We start from the raw sequence: 15,846 nt of genomic DNA, 5'->3' as shown, positions 1-15,846 counted from the left end.
TGAGATGTTTTTGATGTTTAATTGTTGTGTAATGCTATGCATGGTATTTTGAATAAGTTTGTTCTAACTTTTGTTTAACATTTACTTGTTTGAATTTTAACTGCTTTGTAAATTTTTTTTGGTGGTAAGGTGAGCTAACAAAAGATGAATACAACTCAGAGTCAGTGATGTAACCCTTTTGGAGTATTATTGAGGGGTGTGAAGTCATAAGGCTTGCTTTACTAGCCTAGGAAGAACATCACACAACCCTTCTTGAATTACATGTGGAAACGAATGAATGAATTCAGAGCTTGTTTATGCAATGAGTATGGGATGTACCTATCTAGTAATGCAAAACATTTCCTTGACCAAGTACTGAATGCAAAGGACCTAATTCAGTGCTGCTAGGCTGGCTTTAGGACTTTAACTCTGAAGTATTTGGGTATTATTCATAAAGCACTGTTTCCAGGGAGTAGAGCTGGCATGTTGTTTACTTACCAACAGCACGTAATCCGTTCTTTACATTTCTTTATAAACTGTAAGACCATGTATGTGCTTCTAGTCCATTTTGTACACATAGTATTCCATCTACACAGTATACATGTAAATTACCTCTCCCCAGGATTGTATGCAGTTGTCAAAAGGTATATCACCTGTAAACTGTCTCATTCCAGTATTCCTGTGGGGTAACTTATGACTGCAGCAGCATAAAACAGAGCTGAGCAGCACACCGGCACTAAAGTTACCAAAAAAAAAAAATTGCATGGTAGGAATATCCGTATCAGCAAGACTTCCACTCTTAACTTCCACTGTTTTCTTTACCTCTAAAGGACCAGCCCCTCCTCACCCTACAAATAAACTTTTCCTCATATTTTACTCTGCCTGTCCTCTTATACCATATACTCCTGTTCTGCCGCCTCTGTTGTTTCTCACTCCCTCTTATTTCTACCACTGTTGGTTCACTTCCTGTGTCTCTTCTCTGAAATCTGTAGTGCTCAGAATCCTTTCTATGTTGTTTGTAAATCCCTCAGCCATCAATGTAATTATAAATTGCTGTTTTTTTCCCCGATTGTTAAAAAAGTAGTACACTTGCAACTCTTACTTCTCCGTTGTCTTTTGCTTCAGATACAGTAATCCGTTGATAAGGATATTTATTTTATATCCTATTGTATTATTTTTTTCATAACTGGAGCTTTCCTTCCTGAGACTCTGTTGAAAAGTGGTTGTTACCTAATCAGACTTTTGTGATCAACAAAAGGAATAAATGAATGCATGCAATAAATAAATAATGACCTCAGGTCCATAGTCATGGCTTATGACTGATAGCTCTTTTTGAGCAACGGCTAAGCATGACAACAGAGCAGTTTGAATAAGTCATGTTGAAAGGTACTGAGCTGCTGTTCTGTGTAGTGCTGTGGTGCTACCCAGAAAAGTGTTCCTCTGTGTAATATGCAGCCCTGTGTACAGTTCCTAGGCATGTATGGTCCTTTGTCTGTCACCCTTCAGGACTGCTTTCCATGTCTGTGAAACATGGTAATAACTATAGTGCACTTGATACATGTACGCATTAGTGCATTATGTTTATGAATCATTTGGGGCACCTGAAACAGAAACTTTCATATTTGTCATATGAACCCATCTTTTGGATAGGAATGAAAATGTCAGTCTGACTTAGTTGCAGTGTCATTCTGTAAGAATATAATCATAAGTGACATTGAAAAAAGATTGGAATCACATGACATTATTAAAACCATCTGTTGTGCATCTTCTGATCTCTCTCTTGAGTAAATATTCAGTAAAAGTGTAAGCACGTGCGATGCATCATAGTGGAAAACCAGTGCATGTCCTGGCACTTTGATATGTAAATGCATTGCTCTGTAGTCTGATGGCATAGACGTGTCCTTAGGCTTTACAGTGCAGAAATACAAGGCCAAAATGAAGGATAACTTAGTGCTACTGTAGGGTCTATAACACATGATGTCTGTTTTCCATTTCTTGTATTTCCATTTTCACTCTATTTTTACTGTTCATTGCATATGAATACATGAAAACACTTAAGTAGGATTTTTTTCCATTCATAACTACATCTCAAGATGTTTGCATACCTCTCAGCTGTCCAGATTTTCGCAGAATGTCTAGAGTTTTGCCTCTTAATTTTAGTCTGTTCCTCATAAAATGTGTGGTTTTCTGGATTTTTGTGACAAATTAGAGAGGTATGAATTCACTGAATAATGACACGCAGTTAAATTTCAAACCTGATATCCTTCAGAAAATGCATGATAACACAATTACTTTTATTCATAGGTTCATAGGTAGGTACTAGGCTATCGGCCCTAGGGCCCATACAAGCCTAGCCAAAAAATGTACCCTGGCTTTCGCCACCCAAGAAAATTATTTTCCTGTGCCCCTGTCGAGCAGAGCCACAGAAGTGATCCCTGGGGTGAATTTCCCATTTCCCATCCAATCATCAATATTTTTCTTGAAGAGTGCTAATGAGGAGCTCTGTTTGACATAGATAGGTAGTCTGTTCCAGAGTATGGGAAGTCTCTGGGACAGGAATCTATCCCTCCAGCATGTTCTGTTTATTGTGGTGACAAGGTTTAGGTCCCTAGAGCGTGTAGCTTGGAGGGATTGGGATTTCCTTAAGTGGAGCATGTCCAACAGCTCTGGGTTTGACATAGCTTTGTATGTTAGGCAGAGATCGCCCCTGAGTAGGCGATATGCGATGGAGTAAAGCTGGAGTTTTTTGAGACGGTCTGCATAGGACATCTGTTTGAGGCCAGTAATCCTCTTTGTGAGGTATTTCTGTGGTATTTCCAGTTGTTGTAGATGTCTTGTGAGGTACATACCAAAAGGGGCGTTGTACTCTATAATGGGTCTAATGAGTGATGAGTAGAGGGGAACAATGACCTCTTTTTTTCTGGATGAGAATCCTTTTGTGATGAGATGAGTCACTGAGATGAGTCACGTAGAAGGATTTCCTGACCACTGTGGCGATGTGATTATCAAAGGAGAGACTACTGTCCACCTGTGTCCCAAGGTCTCATCACATTTTCGGCATTAAGTAGACTACCAGCTATGTGGTAGTTCATGGGTACAGAGTTTTTACCAAAGGGGATGACAGTACACTTTTTGGCATTGAGCTTCAGGCCATAGATTTGACACCAGGTATCTGTCTCAGTGAGGCCCTTTTGTAGTTTGTCCACATCGTTAGGAGTTTCGATTATGGCTCCTAGTTTGCAGTCATCTGCAAACTTTGTTAGCCAAAGACCTTCTGTGTTGGCCTGCACTTCAGAGAAGTAGATACCAAACAGGAGAGGACCCAGGACTGAACCCTGTGGTACTCTACTTGTCACTGGTCTGATGTCGGATTTGGAATCTGCTACTTTCACAATGTGGGTTCTGTCCATGAGCCAGTTGGCAACCCATCTTGTGACATGGGGATTTATACCTAGTTTAGTGAGCTTATCTATAATTCCAGAGTGGGGGATGGTGTCGAAAGCCTTGGCGAGATCTAGATAAGCTGTGTAAACCATTTTACCCTCATCTATGGCTTTGTTGACTGCTTTAAAGAAGTCAGTCAGGTTTCGGAGACATGATCTGCCTTTTACAAATCCAAACTGAGTAGGGTCCAGAGTTTGGAGATTACCAATGTCTTTGTTTATGAGTTCCACAATGATACGTTCCATGGCCTTGCAGACCAGGCTCACCAGGCTAATGGGGCGGTAGTTCCCGGGGTCCGTCGTGGCTCCCCCTTTGTGGAGTGGGGTAACTGTCACGGTGTGCCATTCAGTGGGTACAAAGCCTGAGGTGAGGCTATGATTGAACATGGTACTTAGGTAGGGTGCCAGTTCATTCTGTAGTTCATGTAGAACGCAGCCTGGGATATTGTCAGGTCCCATGGATGCTGTGTTCTTGGCTTTGGAAAGTGTGTTTTTTACCTGTGCAGCCGTGATTAAAGGAACTTTGCATTCTTCCGGTATAGAGATGGGCCCTCTAGGGGGTGAGAGGGGGGTAAAGTTAGCACTGAACCTATCTGCTAGGATGTTGGCAATATCAGTTGGTTCTGTATATTTAGTGCCATTATGCTGTAACTCAGAGCAGATCTGAGTGTTCCCATTTAGATTCTTGACATAGCTATAGAATGCTTTGTGGTTGTCTTTAGAGTCAGTGGCAATTTTGTTTTCGTAACTAGCTTTGGAAGATTTTATGAGGGATCTCAGCTTCTTACTGAGGTTGACCAGGGAGTTCCTCCAGTCATGGGATTTTACTCTTTTTTGCAACAGTTTCTTTCTTCTGTTGTAGAGTTTGTTTATGGCAGAGGACCACCAGATTGGCTTCCTTTTTTTGGAGGATAACATCTTGGTTCTATTAGGGTTAGCATGATCCATGCACTCGTGTAAGTGCTTATAAAGTGCATTTGTGTAGGATTCGGCAGTCATACCTCTATTGTCTGTCTGCATGGGTGTCATGAAGTTTGCCACTTCTGTCTTAAGAAGTGTGAAGTTGGCTTTTGAGAAGTTTTTTACAATGGTTTCCCTAATTGGGGCTGGGGGTGGGATGTGGATGTCTAGGCTGATTAGCTTGTGGTCGGATCTGACCAACGAGGATTTGACCTCTGGTGTGGAACACCGTTTTCCCATGTTGGTAATGACCAGGTCTAGGATATTGCTGCCTCTGGTGGGGGTGTGAATAAGTTGATCCAAGGCGTTGGAATTTATGAATTCTAGAAAATGTTGAGCAAAAGAGTTGGTACATGAGTAGTTTTCCCAGTTAATGGTGGGGTAGTTGAAATCGCCCATTATTAGGGTGTTGGGTTGTACCCTAATACTTTCCACTGTATCAAGAAATGAGGAGTGTGAATCCTGGGGCATGGTGGGGGGTCTGTAGCAAGCTACAGTTTGGATTGCGGTCTTGCCCAGAGTTAGTTGCACTTGGATAATCTCGGATGCTTTATACTGTGCAACTAGCCTGGAGGTGTGGATATCCTTAATGAATATGGACACGCCTCCGCCTTTAGTACTTCTTTCTGGGTTAGGTGGCCGAAAGGTGTGGTATGAATTGAAGCCTGGTAATGCAGGGGTGTTCTCTGGAGCTTTGAACCAGGTCTCTGTCACTGCACAGATGTCAATGTTCTCCATTTTAAGGAGTGCCTCGAGTGAGTGCATTTTGAGGTTTAGACTTCTAGCATTGAGTAGCATTACCATCAGATTTTGCTTGCTTGTACCTGTTACGGTGGTGAATTAGTCATTTTAACCTTGCCTAAAAAAGGCACTATAGGGGTGGCAAGAGTCTTAGCCAGTGTCCGGAATCCTAAGGGCGACAGGTGCAGGCCATCTCTAGCAAAGCATCGTGGACTGTCGATCATGTCGTCCCAGACAGACAAATACTGGATCCCCTTAGAATGACACCAGAAGCTTAGCCAATTGTTGAAGTCAATCATTTTGTCCTTGTACTGTGGTATCATTCTATCATATTGTAGGAACTTTCTAAGTTTACAAGAGCAATATTTAAAATTTGTCCATAACTTTGGTGCTGTTTTCCCTAATTATTTTTGTCTTTAGCCAGACTTTTTAGGCAAAGAGGTTGAGAGGTATTTATGTCTGATTTGCGACATTGTGATGTACCTTGGAAATATTTTCCATGGACATAAAAAATAGAGGCAACCTAAATGGAAATTCCTCCCCTCCCTTTATAGCATTTAGTATTGTACAGGCTTTGTGTGGTTTATCTAGAAATCCATTACAAAAGGTTAGTTGGAGCACAAGCGTCTTCTAATAAAGAGTACCTGGAATATCCTTCTGCCTGTTTTTGCATTTATCAGCCTGCATGCGAGTGCTGCTCTATATATATATATATATATATTTAGAATCATTACTGACTGACAGTAGAAGAAATTAGCAAATGGTGTGTTGGTCCATTAACAGAAGACACAAGACTCTGGAACACAGATGTGGTGTAATACCTTTAATTAAACCAATGTAGCCTTTGCAATTACTTGAGCTTTCAGACTCACAAGAACCATTCTTTGGGAACTCTGGCCAGCCTGAAAGCTCATGTTGTAATTGCAAAACCTTTGTTGGTCCAGTAAAAGGTATTATTACATCACGTCTGTGTTCCAGTGTCTGTGTTTACTGACCAACAATTGCTTTTTACTGCCAAATGCATTGACTGGCATAATAGTTTTTGGGGATTCCATACAATTACTGACTAGTGTGGACTGGTTGTGCTCGCTGATATTCTGATGTGGATGATGAAATCATAGTGCAGCAAGCTGAATTATAATGACTTGTTTCATAAGCAGTTTGTTTTTTTGGAGAGGTGAGGATACACATTCCATTCATACACTTTTAGCTGTTATTTGGTGGATGATGGTTGCACTGTGTGCAGCATTCCAGTAGTAGATAACTTCTGCTTATGGCCAGTGCCTGAGCAAGTTTTCAAAGGTCGATCAATTTCTGCTGCATATCCACGCATTAAGCGGGGATACCAGTTGCCATGTTGCACAAGCCTTTGTTGCACCATCGCATTTTTGGTGCAGGATTCCTGCATTATAGAAACTTAATAGAATGCTTACAGATGCAACTGCGGTGGTGGTGCTGCGGTAGCGTTGTCGCCTCACAGTAAGACACTGTTCGGTTCGATTCTCAGCTAGAACGTCTTCTGTGTGGAGACATGCGTGAATGGGCGTACCTTCGTTGAAGGTTGTGCGTCAGAGCTGGCAACTCGGTACGTAAAAATCTGCTGCCAATCATTAGCGGACCAGAGTTCCGCTGTGGCGACCCCTAACCGGGAAAAGCCAAAAGACACAAACAAACAAATAGAATGCTTACAGATAGAGAGAGAATGTCCAGATTGGAGAGTTCCACGTGGCTAGAATTACTTCTACTTTAGTATGTTTTGTTTTCATGGAATACCGCAATACTTTTTATATGCAGCATTTTCTCAGTACAAAAGCAGTAACAAAAAATGCATCTATAAGAACCAAGAAACAAAGAAATAAAAATTACACTGGGATGACAAGCAACACTCAATAGAAAGAAATTTTAGTTTTGTTCAACAGTTCATAAGTTGTAGGGATCTACCATTAGTCAGATCATTAACAGTTTCTTTTCATCTTTTTGAACATTATAATCTCCATGGGTTTTATGGGCTTTATGCATTCATACAAGTCTTTTTCACACATTTTTTCCTTTAATCGGGTGAAGTGATGAGCAGTAAGTACATTTTTTTTTAACTCATCTTGTTTCCTCCCATTTTGGTACAATCTTTGAATAAAACGCTGAAATTCAGTGATGTTCTTCGTGTTTCACTGTTGCAGTCATTACATTTGGATAGTCTGCTGGCAGGTTGCCCTCAGTCAGCCTGAATTCCAAAGTCTTGGGTCCTGCGTCAGTTGCTGTCTCCTCTTCCATGAAGTCAGGTCGTCAGGGGTATAAATCATGCAGCCGATGCCATTTTCTTTAGTCTTTCTTGGCGCACGGTGCCCGAAGCAGAAACATTTCGCAAGTGCCGGTCGGCCGACTACTGAAATATTTGAGTTTGAGTTTCAGAACCAAAGTCTTCACTAAAGCTAAGTATCCCGTTGGGGAAACTTTTTTCTTGCTCCATACCGATGTCAGAAAAAGTTAACAATTGTATTACTTGTGGGAAGCAACTACCTCATAAGGATTTCCATTTATACTGTATTCCTTGCCTAGGCCCTGATCACAGCATTCCTGGTTGTCGGTTTTGTGCTAGATTTAACCAACGCACTATTAAGCGTCGGTATATTTTTGCCTCAAAGTATTTTGGAAACAGATTTAACTACCCAGAAATGTCATCGGATAGCAATCCGACTACCGGAGTACATAAATAAATGCAAAGAAAAGGACAGAGAAAGACAGTTGAGGTCTAAAACTGACGACGAAGCTTCTCCTAAGCCAGTCGCCGGTTCGCTGGTACTCAGTGAGGCTTTTTTGCAGCCCCTGATACCCACTACATTCGAGTCGCAGGCCCCTATCTACACCCATGTGGAGTCCGGCATGCCGCGAGATATTCAAAGTATTGGATCGATGGATGTATCTCCCTCGGATGGGTCCAGAGCCACTGAGCAGGCACCGGCTTCTGAGGGTGTATTCAGGCCTCAACATTTGTATATCAAACCGACGACAGCTGCAAAACCAAAGACAAAAGCAACTTCTAAAACTAAAAAACTGACGCATGAGCCACATGCACAGGCCTCTATGCCTAAAAAACAGATGATCAAAATGGCCGAAGACCTTATTACCTTGATCAGGGGTAACCATCCCCCTCCAGATAAGAGGTCTAGGCAAGACACTGATTATGAATCTTCAGATCAGGTTTCTGTTTCTTCTGATTCCTCTTCTGATCAAGAATTATCTATACCTCCCTATGAGGATTCAAATGCAGAGGAGTCTGTACCATCTGCATCATGCCCTGAGGATTATTCATTTGGAGAAACCTTGCATAATTTGAGGGAGCATTTTCACTGGGAGAGTCAATATTTCTCAGAATCAAAAAAGAGGCTCAGGGATTTACTTCTTCTCCCTCAGCACAGGCCTTTAGCAATGCCCCTTGTTTTAGACATTGTGGATGATGTGTTTTCGGAGTCAAGCTTGACCCCTGACTCCTTACCTCTGGCTCCCAGCAAGCCTGACAGATATTACAGGGTCCCTGACTCACATAAATTTTTATTTAGAAACCCTGCTGCTGATCCTGAACCTATTTCACAGGGTCCAAAGGGAGTTAAGGCCTCAACAGCAAAAAATCCTACCCCCTCTGACAGAGATTCAAGGGCACTGGTTAGATGGGGAAAAAAGGTTTATACATCTGCTACCTTGGCAATTAGGGCCTTAAACTGTCAATTTCATATGCTCAAGTATCAACAACATGTTATGGGATTGCTGAAACAGAAAATGATGTTGATTTCTGAATGTGCAGAAAATAAAGAATTGCAGGAATTATTGCATGCAGCTGAACAGGTTGGAAAGCATACTTTGCAATGTGGTTTTGATTCCTTAGAGGTCTCCTGCAGGGCCGCAGTTACTGGATCTGTGATTAGGAGGTATGCCTGGTTAAAGGAACAAAATTTACCTGATCATGTTAAAGCTAAATTGCTAGATGCACCTTTACAGCATGATACTCTGTTTGGTATTAAGGCAGAAGAGGTTTTAAAGAAAATGGAAGACAAAGCTAAGTCTTCTTACAAGTGCAGCCACCAAGATTCAGTAGACACCAGCCTACAGAAAAATGGTCCTTTCCTGTGTCAGACAGAGCTCAAAGGGGCAAATCCAGATGCCCGAAGGGTTCCAGATACCAGGCGCAAGATTCATACAGGTCAAAGCAGTGGGGCGCTTCTACCTCCAAATCTGGAGGAGATAAAGCGCAAACCTATAGAAAACAGTCCCAATGTCTTCCCTCTACCTGCACCAAGCACTTATCTTTTGGCAGCACCCTTAGGGGGAAAATTAGCACTTTTTGCTCAAAATTGACAGTTAATAACCCAGGACAAGTGGGTGCTAAACATAGTATAACAGGGATACAGATTCCATTTCCATACTCTGCCAATGGCAAACGGTTGGCCAGATCTGCCAAAAAATCAATGGGTAGAGGCACAGAAACAGGTTACATCCCTCATGGATATGGGGGCCATTCAACCAGTACCAGAACAGGAAAAAGGACAAGGTTTTTACTCGAGACTGTTCTTGGTACCCAGAAAGGACAAGGCCTGGCGCCCAGTACTGGATTTATCGATTTTGAACACATACCTGGACATTCCAAAATTCAAAATGCTAACTTTGCAGCAGCTTCTGCCCATGTTGGGCAAGAATGCTTGGCTGGTGACATTAGACCCAAAAGAGGCATACCTGCATGTCCCAATAAGACAGTCGTGCAGAAGATACCTCAGATTCAAGGCCGGCTTAATGCATTACCAATTCTCTGCACTGCCCTTTGGCTTATCTACTGCGCCCAAGGTCTTTACAAAGTGCCTGGCACCAGTAATTGCATTTTGCAGACAAAGAAGTATTCAAATATATCCTTACTTGGACGACTGTCTCATTCAAGCAGAGAACAAGGACATTCTTCTTCAACACCTGGTGTTTGTGAAAAGGCTTCTAACATGCCTAGGGTACACAATAAACGAAAAGAAATCACAACTGGTACCCTCTCAAAAGATAACATTCCTGGGTGCAAGCTTGAATACAACTGCCCAGATGGCTTACCTCATGCCAGACAAGCACAGGCAACTGACTACTTACTTCAAACTGATGGCAACAAAAACCCAGTTATCTGCAAGACAAATTCTGCAGGCTTTGGGCTTCATGGCATCCTGCATCCTACTGATTCCATATGCAAGACTGCATATGAGGAAACTTCAATGCTACCTAAAAAGTTTATGGAGTCAACATTGTCACAGTCTGGAAACAATGATTCCTCTCATTCCCTGCCTACAACAGGAGTTTCTATGGTGGGCAAAGGCATGTCACCAAAACATGGGACTGACCTTCACTCTACCCCCTGCCAGCCAAACCTTAACAACAGACACATCAGATTATGCCTGGGGGGCCCCACATGGCGGGAAGATGCATTCATTGCATATGGACCCCAAAACAAATGCATCTACATATCAACCAGAAAGAGATGCTAGCTGTTCAAAATGCCTTGACAGCCTTCAAGGACTTACTTCATCCAGGATAATTACTGATAAAGACGGACAACACCACTGTCATGTGGTATATAAACAAGCAGGGGGGCACACACTCATACCCCCTTTGCAGATTAGCCATGGCACTGTGGGACACAGCTTTGACTTATCAAATACATCTTCAAGCTCAATTCCTGCCAGGAAAGCAGAATAATCTGGCAGACGATTTAAGCAGAAACCTTAAGGACCCACACGATTGGAAACTAGATCCACAAGTCTTCAGCATGTCAGACAAGAGAAATCACAGATGATACTAATTGCCCCGGACTGGCCCCGCCATTACTGGTACCCAATCCTAAGGAACTTGTCACAATACCCAGCTTGGACCTTACCTCAAAGACCTGAACTACTGTCCCAGCAAAACAATCAGATCCTGCACAACCAACTACAGAATCTGAACCTGGCAGCATGGCTAATCATGTAGTCATACAAACAACTCCTCTCAGTAAAGCTGTGATTGGTGTCATTTTGGAAGCCAGAAGGCCTAGTACTAGAAAATCTTATGCTGCCAAATGGAAGAGATTCTATGCTTGGAATCAAGCACACGGAACTGATACAGCAAAATCAAATATTCCTCAGATATTACAATACTTAACTGACATGCTTGACAAAGGCCTATCTTTTTCATCAATTAAAATCCATGCCTCTGCCATTTCGGCTCATTACAGTACAGAACCACCAATCTTTTCTCATCCTTTACTAAAGCAGTATCTTAGAGGAGCCAAAAATTTAAGGCCTCCTAGAAGATCACCAATACTTGCATGGGACCTCAATTATGTGTTGGAAAAGCTCACCCTGCCTCCATTTGAACCAGCTGCTACCGCTGATATAAAGTTCTTATCATGGAAAACAGCTCTGCTACTAGCAATTAATTCAGCAAGAAGAGTTTCAGAGCTACAGGCCCTCATGGCTGTAGAGCCTTTTATCATATTTTACCCAGACAGGGTGTCTCTGAGGACAAATCCAACATTTATGTCTAAGGTGGTTTCCAGTGTGGCTCTTAACCAGTCTATTCATCTGGCAACCTTTTATCCAAATCTGCAGAACAAGGGGGAGAAAATTCTGCATTTCTTGGACGTGCACAGACCGCTAAGATTCTACTTGAGCAGGACTAAAGCTATAAGAAAAACTGAGCAATTACTAGTGGCATATGCTGCAGGATCAGAAGGAAAGGCTATTTCAGAGCAGACTATTTCAAAGTGGATAAGCCACTGCATTCGTTTCTGCTACTTACACCATGGTAAACCTGTGCCCAAGGGCATTAGGTCTCATTCCACCAGAGCTGCAGCTACTTCAGCAGCCTTTCTCAGAGGAGTACCAACCAAAGACATTCTAGAGGCTGCTACTTGGAGTTCTGTTCACAACTTTACAAAGCATTATCATTTGCCTCTCTACTCTAAGTCCAGGGCAGGCTTTGCCACTGCAGTTCTGCAGGGCCTTATAGCCGTACCTAATGCTGTTTAGCTCCAGCCACCCAACCATAGCTTTGGGATTCTACCCAAATGTAATGACTGCAACAGTGAAACATGAAGAACATAGTACAGTTGTGTACACTTACCATAAATGTAGATGTTCAAGTGTATTCACTGTTGCAGTCCACGTTACCCTCCCGCCATTCCCCCTTTCATTCTGGAGTTTATCTTTCCTTCTCTTTCTTCTACAACCTATGTGGTGTATTTGCTTGTAGATAAAGGTAAAGTTTATATTGATGCATGTATTTACATATACATATTTTTGCTACCTTTTTGGGGGCACCTGACTTCTGGGGCAAGAAAAACTAAAGAAAATGGCGTCGGCTGCAAGTTTTGTACCCCTGACGACCTGACGTCATGGAAGAGGAGACAGCAACCGACGCAGGACCGAAGACTTTGGAATTCAGGCTGACTGAGGGCAACCTGCCAGCAGATTACCCAAATGTAATGACTGCAACAATGAATACACTCGAACATCTACATTTATGGTAAGTGTACACAACTGTACTTTTTAGTTTATACTTTTAATTCAGTAAGGACATCTGTTAGATTTAACCTAGTAGATGGAACAAAGGTAAAGCCTTTATCTCCTGGTTCATTTTTCCCAGTATGTTGTAGATAAACTAATTTTACCAAAGGCATCTGCTTTTTTGTTAAGCTTACAGTGACTTCATAGTCCAGGTGGCTGACGACAGATATATGAACAGTTTATACAGCTCTACAAATGTTGTAGTTTGTCTTCTTTTGGAACATTAGATTGTATCTTTTTCTGCCATTAACTGTATTTCAAGCTTGTGATGTATTTATACTACAAATGTTTTGTAACTGTTAAGCATCACCACTGGTTCTGAGTGCTGTTTGTACAATTGCCAGGTTTACGTTACTTTCCACATAGTGTACAAGAGTTCCACAGTACGGGGCACCTTCAGAAAGTTTAAGCGTATTGTTGCAACATGTTTTTTTCTTTCTAATTTGTAAGCATAGTCTGACACCTGCAAAAGCTCCACTTTAAAGGAGCTTGATTTGTTGATTATAAGCAAGTATAGTGACAGATTCATTACCTTGCCTACAAGGTATAACACTCTTTTTGATTCCTCCGTTGTTTAGACTAGCTGACAGCTTGCCAGCCTAGTTTATTCCAATTCTGCACATGCCACATGCCTTTTTTTTTAAAGCAGCCTCCTAAGTAACAGCAGCACACTGTACTAACTGTCTTGTAAGGTGTTTTCATAGTGACCATTAATTATGTGCAGTAGACCAAACTGGACATTTTAATCAGTTACAGGCATTGTAAGCCAAAACTTCAGTAATATACAACTTAAATGTTTTTGCTTTGTTTTGTGCTGCAGAACAGGAACTGATTTTCTCCAAAAACAATTTACACGTCTGAATGACATTGGCAAAATTCCAGGATTATTCTAAAGACACTTTTTTTTTCTTGTAAAGCGTGTGCTGGCTGTATGAATGACACATCTAACTTGTTTGGGAAGACTACTTATGTAGGCTGTTTTATTACCTTTGAAACAGTGTTTATAGTATTTATTTAGGATGTATATGCAGATGCAGTATGGATTTATTTTTAATGCTGAGGTTGTGTAGTAAAACAGAATGCTGTCAGTGCAGGCATACCAGAACTAAATGCCGCTTCTGCCAGCCTCAGCTTCACAGATGTTACACGGTCAAAGTTAAGATTGCAGCATTCTTGCTAAGAACCTGTTGAGATTGTGCTACTTTGTGTATGTGAGAAGATGCATGTTTGCAGTCTTATTTCGTCTCAGTTCTGCAGAACTCTTCAAAGTGTGTAAGCTAAATGTTTTGTCCTTTGCTTATTTCCTATTTTGTTTCACCAAAGCTGGATACTTGATTTTGAGCAGATGTTTTGCTGTGAAAACATTCTGCATTCGATAATGTTAAACGCAAAGCTGAATGTTTTTTTCATGTTTCTAGAAAAACTCCATTCACTATATCATAGCTAAGGATGAATCCCATGTGGATTTGTTAATCATTTATAGAAAGCAACCGATGATGTACATATAACAGACAATTATTAAAGTGAGTGGGTAGAAATGAATGTGTAAGGTGAATGATCTGACAAAACCTAGGGTACAAAAGCCCTTTCATCTTAAAGCAACTGTCCCCAAAAGGTGTTGGGTGTACTTCATTGAAATGTGCACTGTTCGGCAACACTCATCTCAGTCCAACACTCTCTGTTGCATGGGGTACCATTTTATGACTGCCCAGGACAAAGAGGAGTGCTACTTTTTCAATACGGAGTGAGAGGAGAAGCGAGTTAAAAGTATACATTAAGAGATTGTGTTTAAAAAGTGGAAGTGCTTGGTTTTCATCTTTATACTTGTAAACATTTAGTCATTTAAACTCCATCATCTGGCGTGGTACTGATTGCCTCTGAAGTAATGTAGGATAGGTCCCACAGGTCATACAGGGAAGGCTTCCCTGTAGGTCAAGCACACCTGTTCTTCTTCTGCCTGTCCTGCTTTGACTTTATTGCATGTAACTTAAAACAACAGGCACATGCCTAATGAAAATAAACCCACAATATTAACTCAGACTGTTCAAGTGCTAATGTTGTATGGCTACTGAATTTAGTTGTGGTTAGTTTGGACAGGGAACATGTATGTGAAGAATGGCAGACTTGGACAGAGAAAGTATATATTAAGTATAAAACAGGGAAAATGGCATTGGTGTGATTGCAGACATGGTGGTGTCTTTCAAGCCCTGGTCAGTTTCATCTTTGCTTACAGCTGTTCCTTTTTCTTGTATATGTAGATATGGTTAAAGTTTATCTGCCAATTGTATTCATTTTCCCGAGTAATGCTTTCTCAGATCCAACCACCAAAGCTAAACCAAGGAAGTAATTGGAATGATGAAACTTATTTTTTTTTTTATTGAGACTGCAGATCTCTTCTATAGAAGCCCTGGATTTGTCTTGTTTTTTTAAAGTTTATCAAACTTTACTAAAAGCGCAACTAAAAACATGCTGGCTATGCCCTTGCAACTCCCACTCTTAATATCATCCACCCCATCCAACCACTACCTTTCTTTCCACTCCACTAACTACCTTGATTATAGCAAGCTCAGATGCTCATAAGCCAGTACTTATTATACAGCACAAACTTCTTCTTCTTCTTGTAACATTTGTTAATGTCTGGTATGCACTTCACAGATAAAGATTCTAGTTGTCTACTGATGTACTATGTTCTTCATCTGTAAATATGTTGTAAGTAATTGCTATGTAAATTGTTAATCGCTATGTGATCCAATGTAACTACTGTCTGTTTATTTTAACTGTGGAGCTTTTCTCCCCGGGCCTCCACTGAAAATGGACCTACGTCCATTCGGACACTCCTGGTCAACAAATTTAAATAAATATAAATAAATAATCAAGTCATGGGCGTGTTGCTGATCTCATAGCTGCATGTTGGCCACCATTTGTGGCCACACTTCTGCTTTTTTTAAAGTACACTTCCATTAGTAGTCACTACCACTAATTAGTGGTTGTAGTGAGCTCCTCCATCAGAAGATGTAGCTGCAGTGACAATTTGTATACATTTTTCAATTAATGTAAACCCGTGTCTTTATAATAGTTAAGATCTTTACCTCACAAGTACAAGGTGCATGGTTTGATTCTGACCTCTGGTAGCCTAGTATTTACCTATGGTGTTACTT

The 15,846-nt window shown here is 41.2% G+C and overlaps 1 protein-coding gene across 2 annotated transcripts in view; it reads left to right on the top strand.

The window, feature by feature from the left end:
• The window catches only part of HIVEP2 (HIVEP zinc finger 2), a 660,129-nt gene that overhangs the window by 385,184 nt on the left and 259,099 nt on the right, over positions 1-15,846 (top strand). Inside the window, exons 1-2 of one of the 2 annotated variants that reach the window (XM_044060083.1) lie at positions 4,739-4,751; positions 6,281-6,282. The exons of the other annotated variant lie outside the window; for it this stretch is intronic. The gene's annotated coding sequence lies outside the window, so the exon portion shown is untranslated. Of the gene's footprint in view, positions 1-4,738; positions 4,752-6,280; positions 6,283-15,846 lie in introns of those variants that run through there. 2 annotated transcript variants of the gene reach the window in all.

The sequence above is a fragment of the Protopterus annectens genome, chromosome 1.part0 (genome assembly GCF_019279795.1).
Source record: "Protopterus annectens isolate FY-2018-M chromosome 1.part0, PAN1.0, whole genome shotgun sequence".
Taxonomy (NCBI): Eukaryota; Metazoa; Chordata; order Ceratodontiformes; family Protopteridae; genus Protopterus; species Protopterus annectens.
The sequence above is the reverse complement of the archived record's forward strand: the minus strand, read 5'-3'. Positions and strand labels throughout refer to the sequence as shown.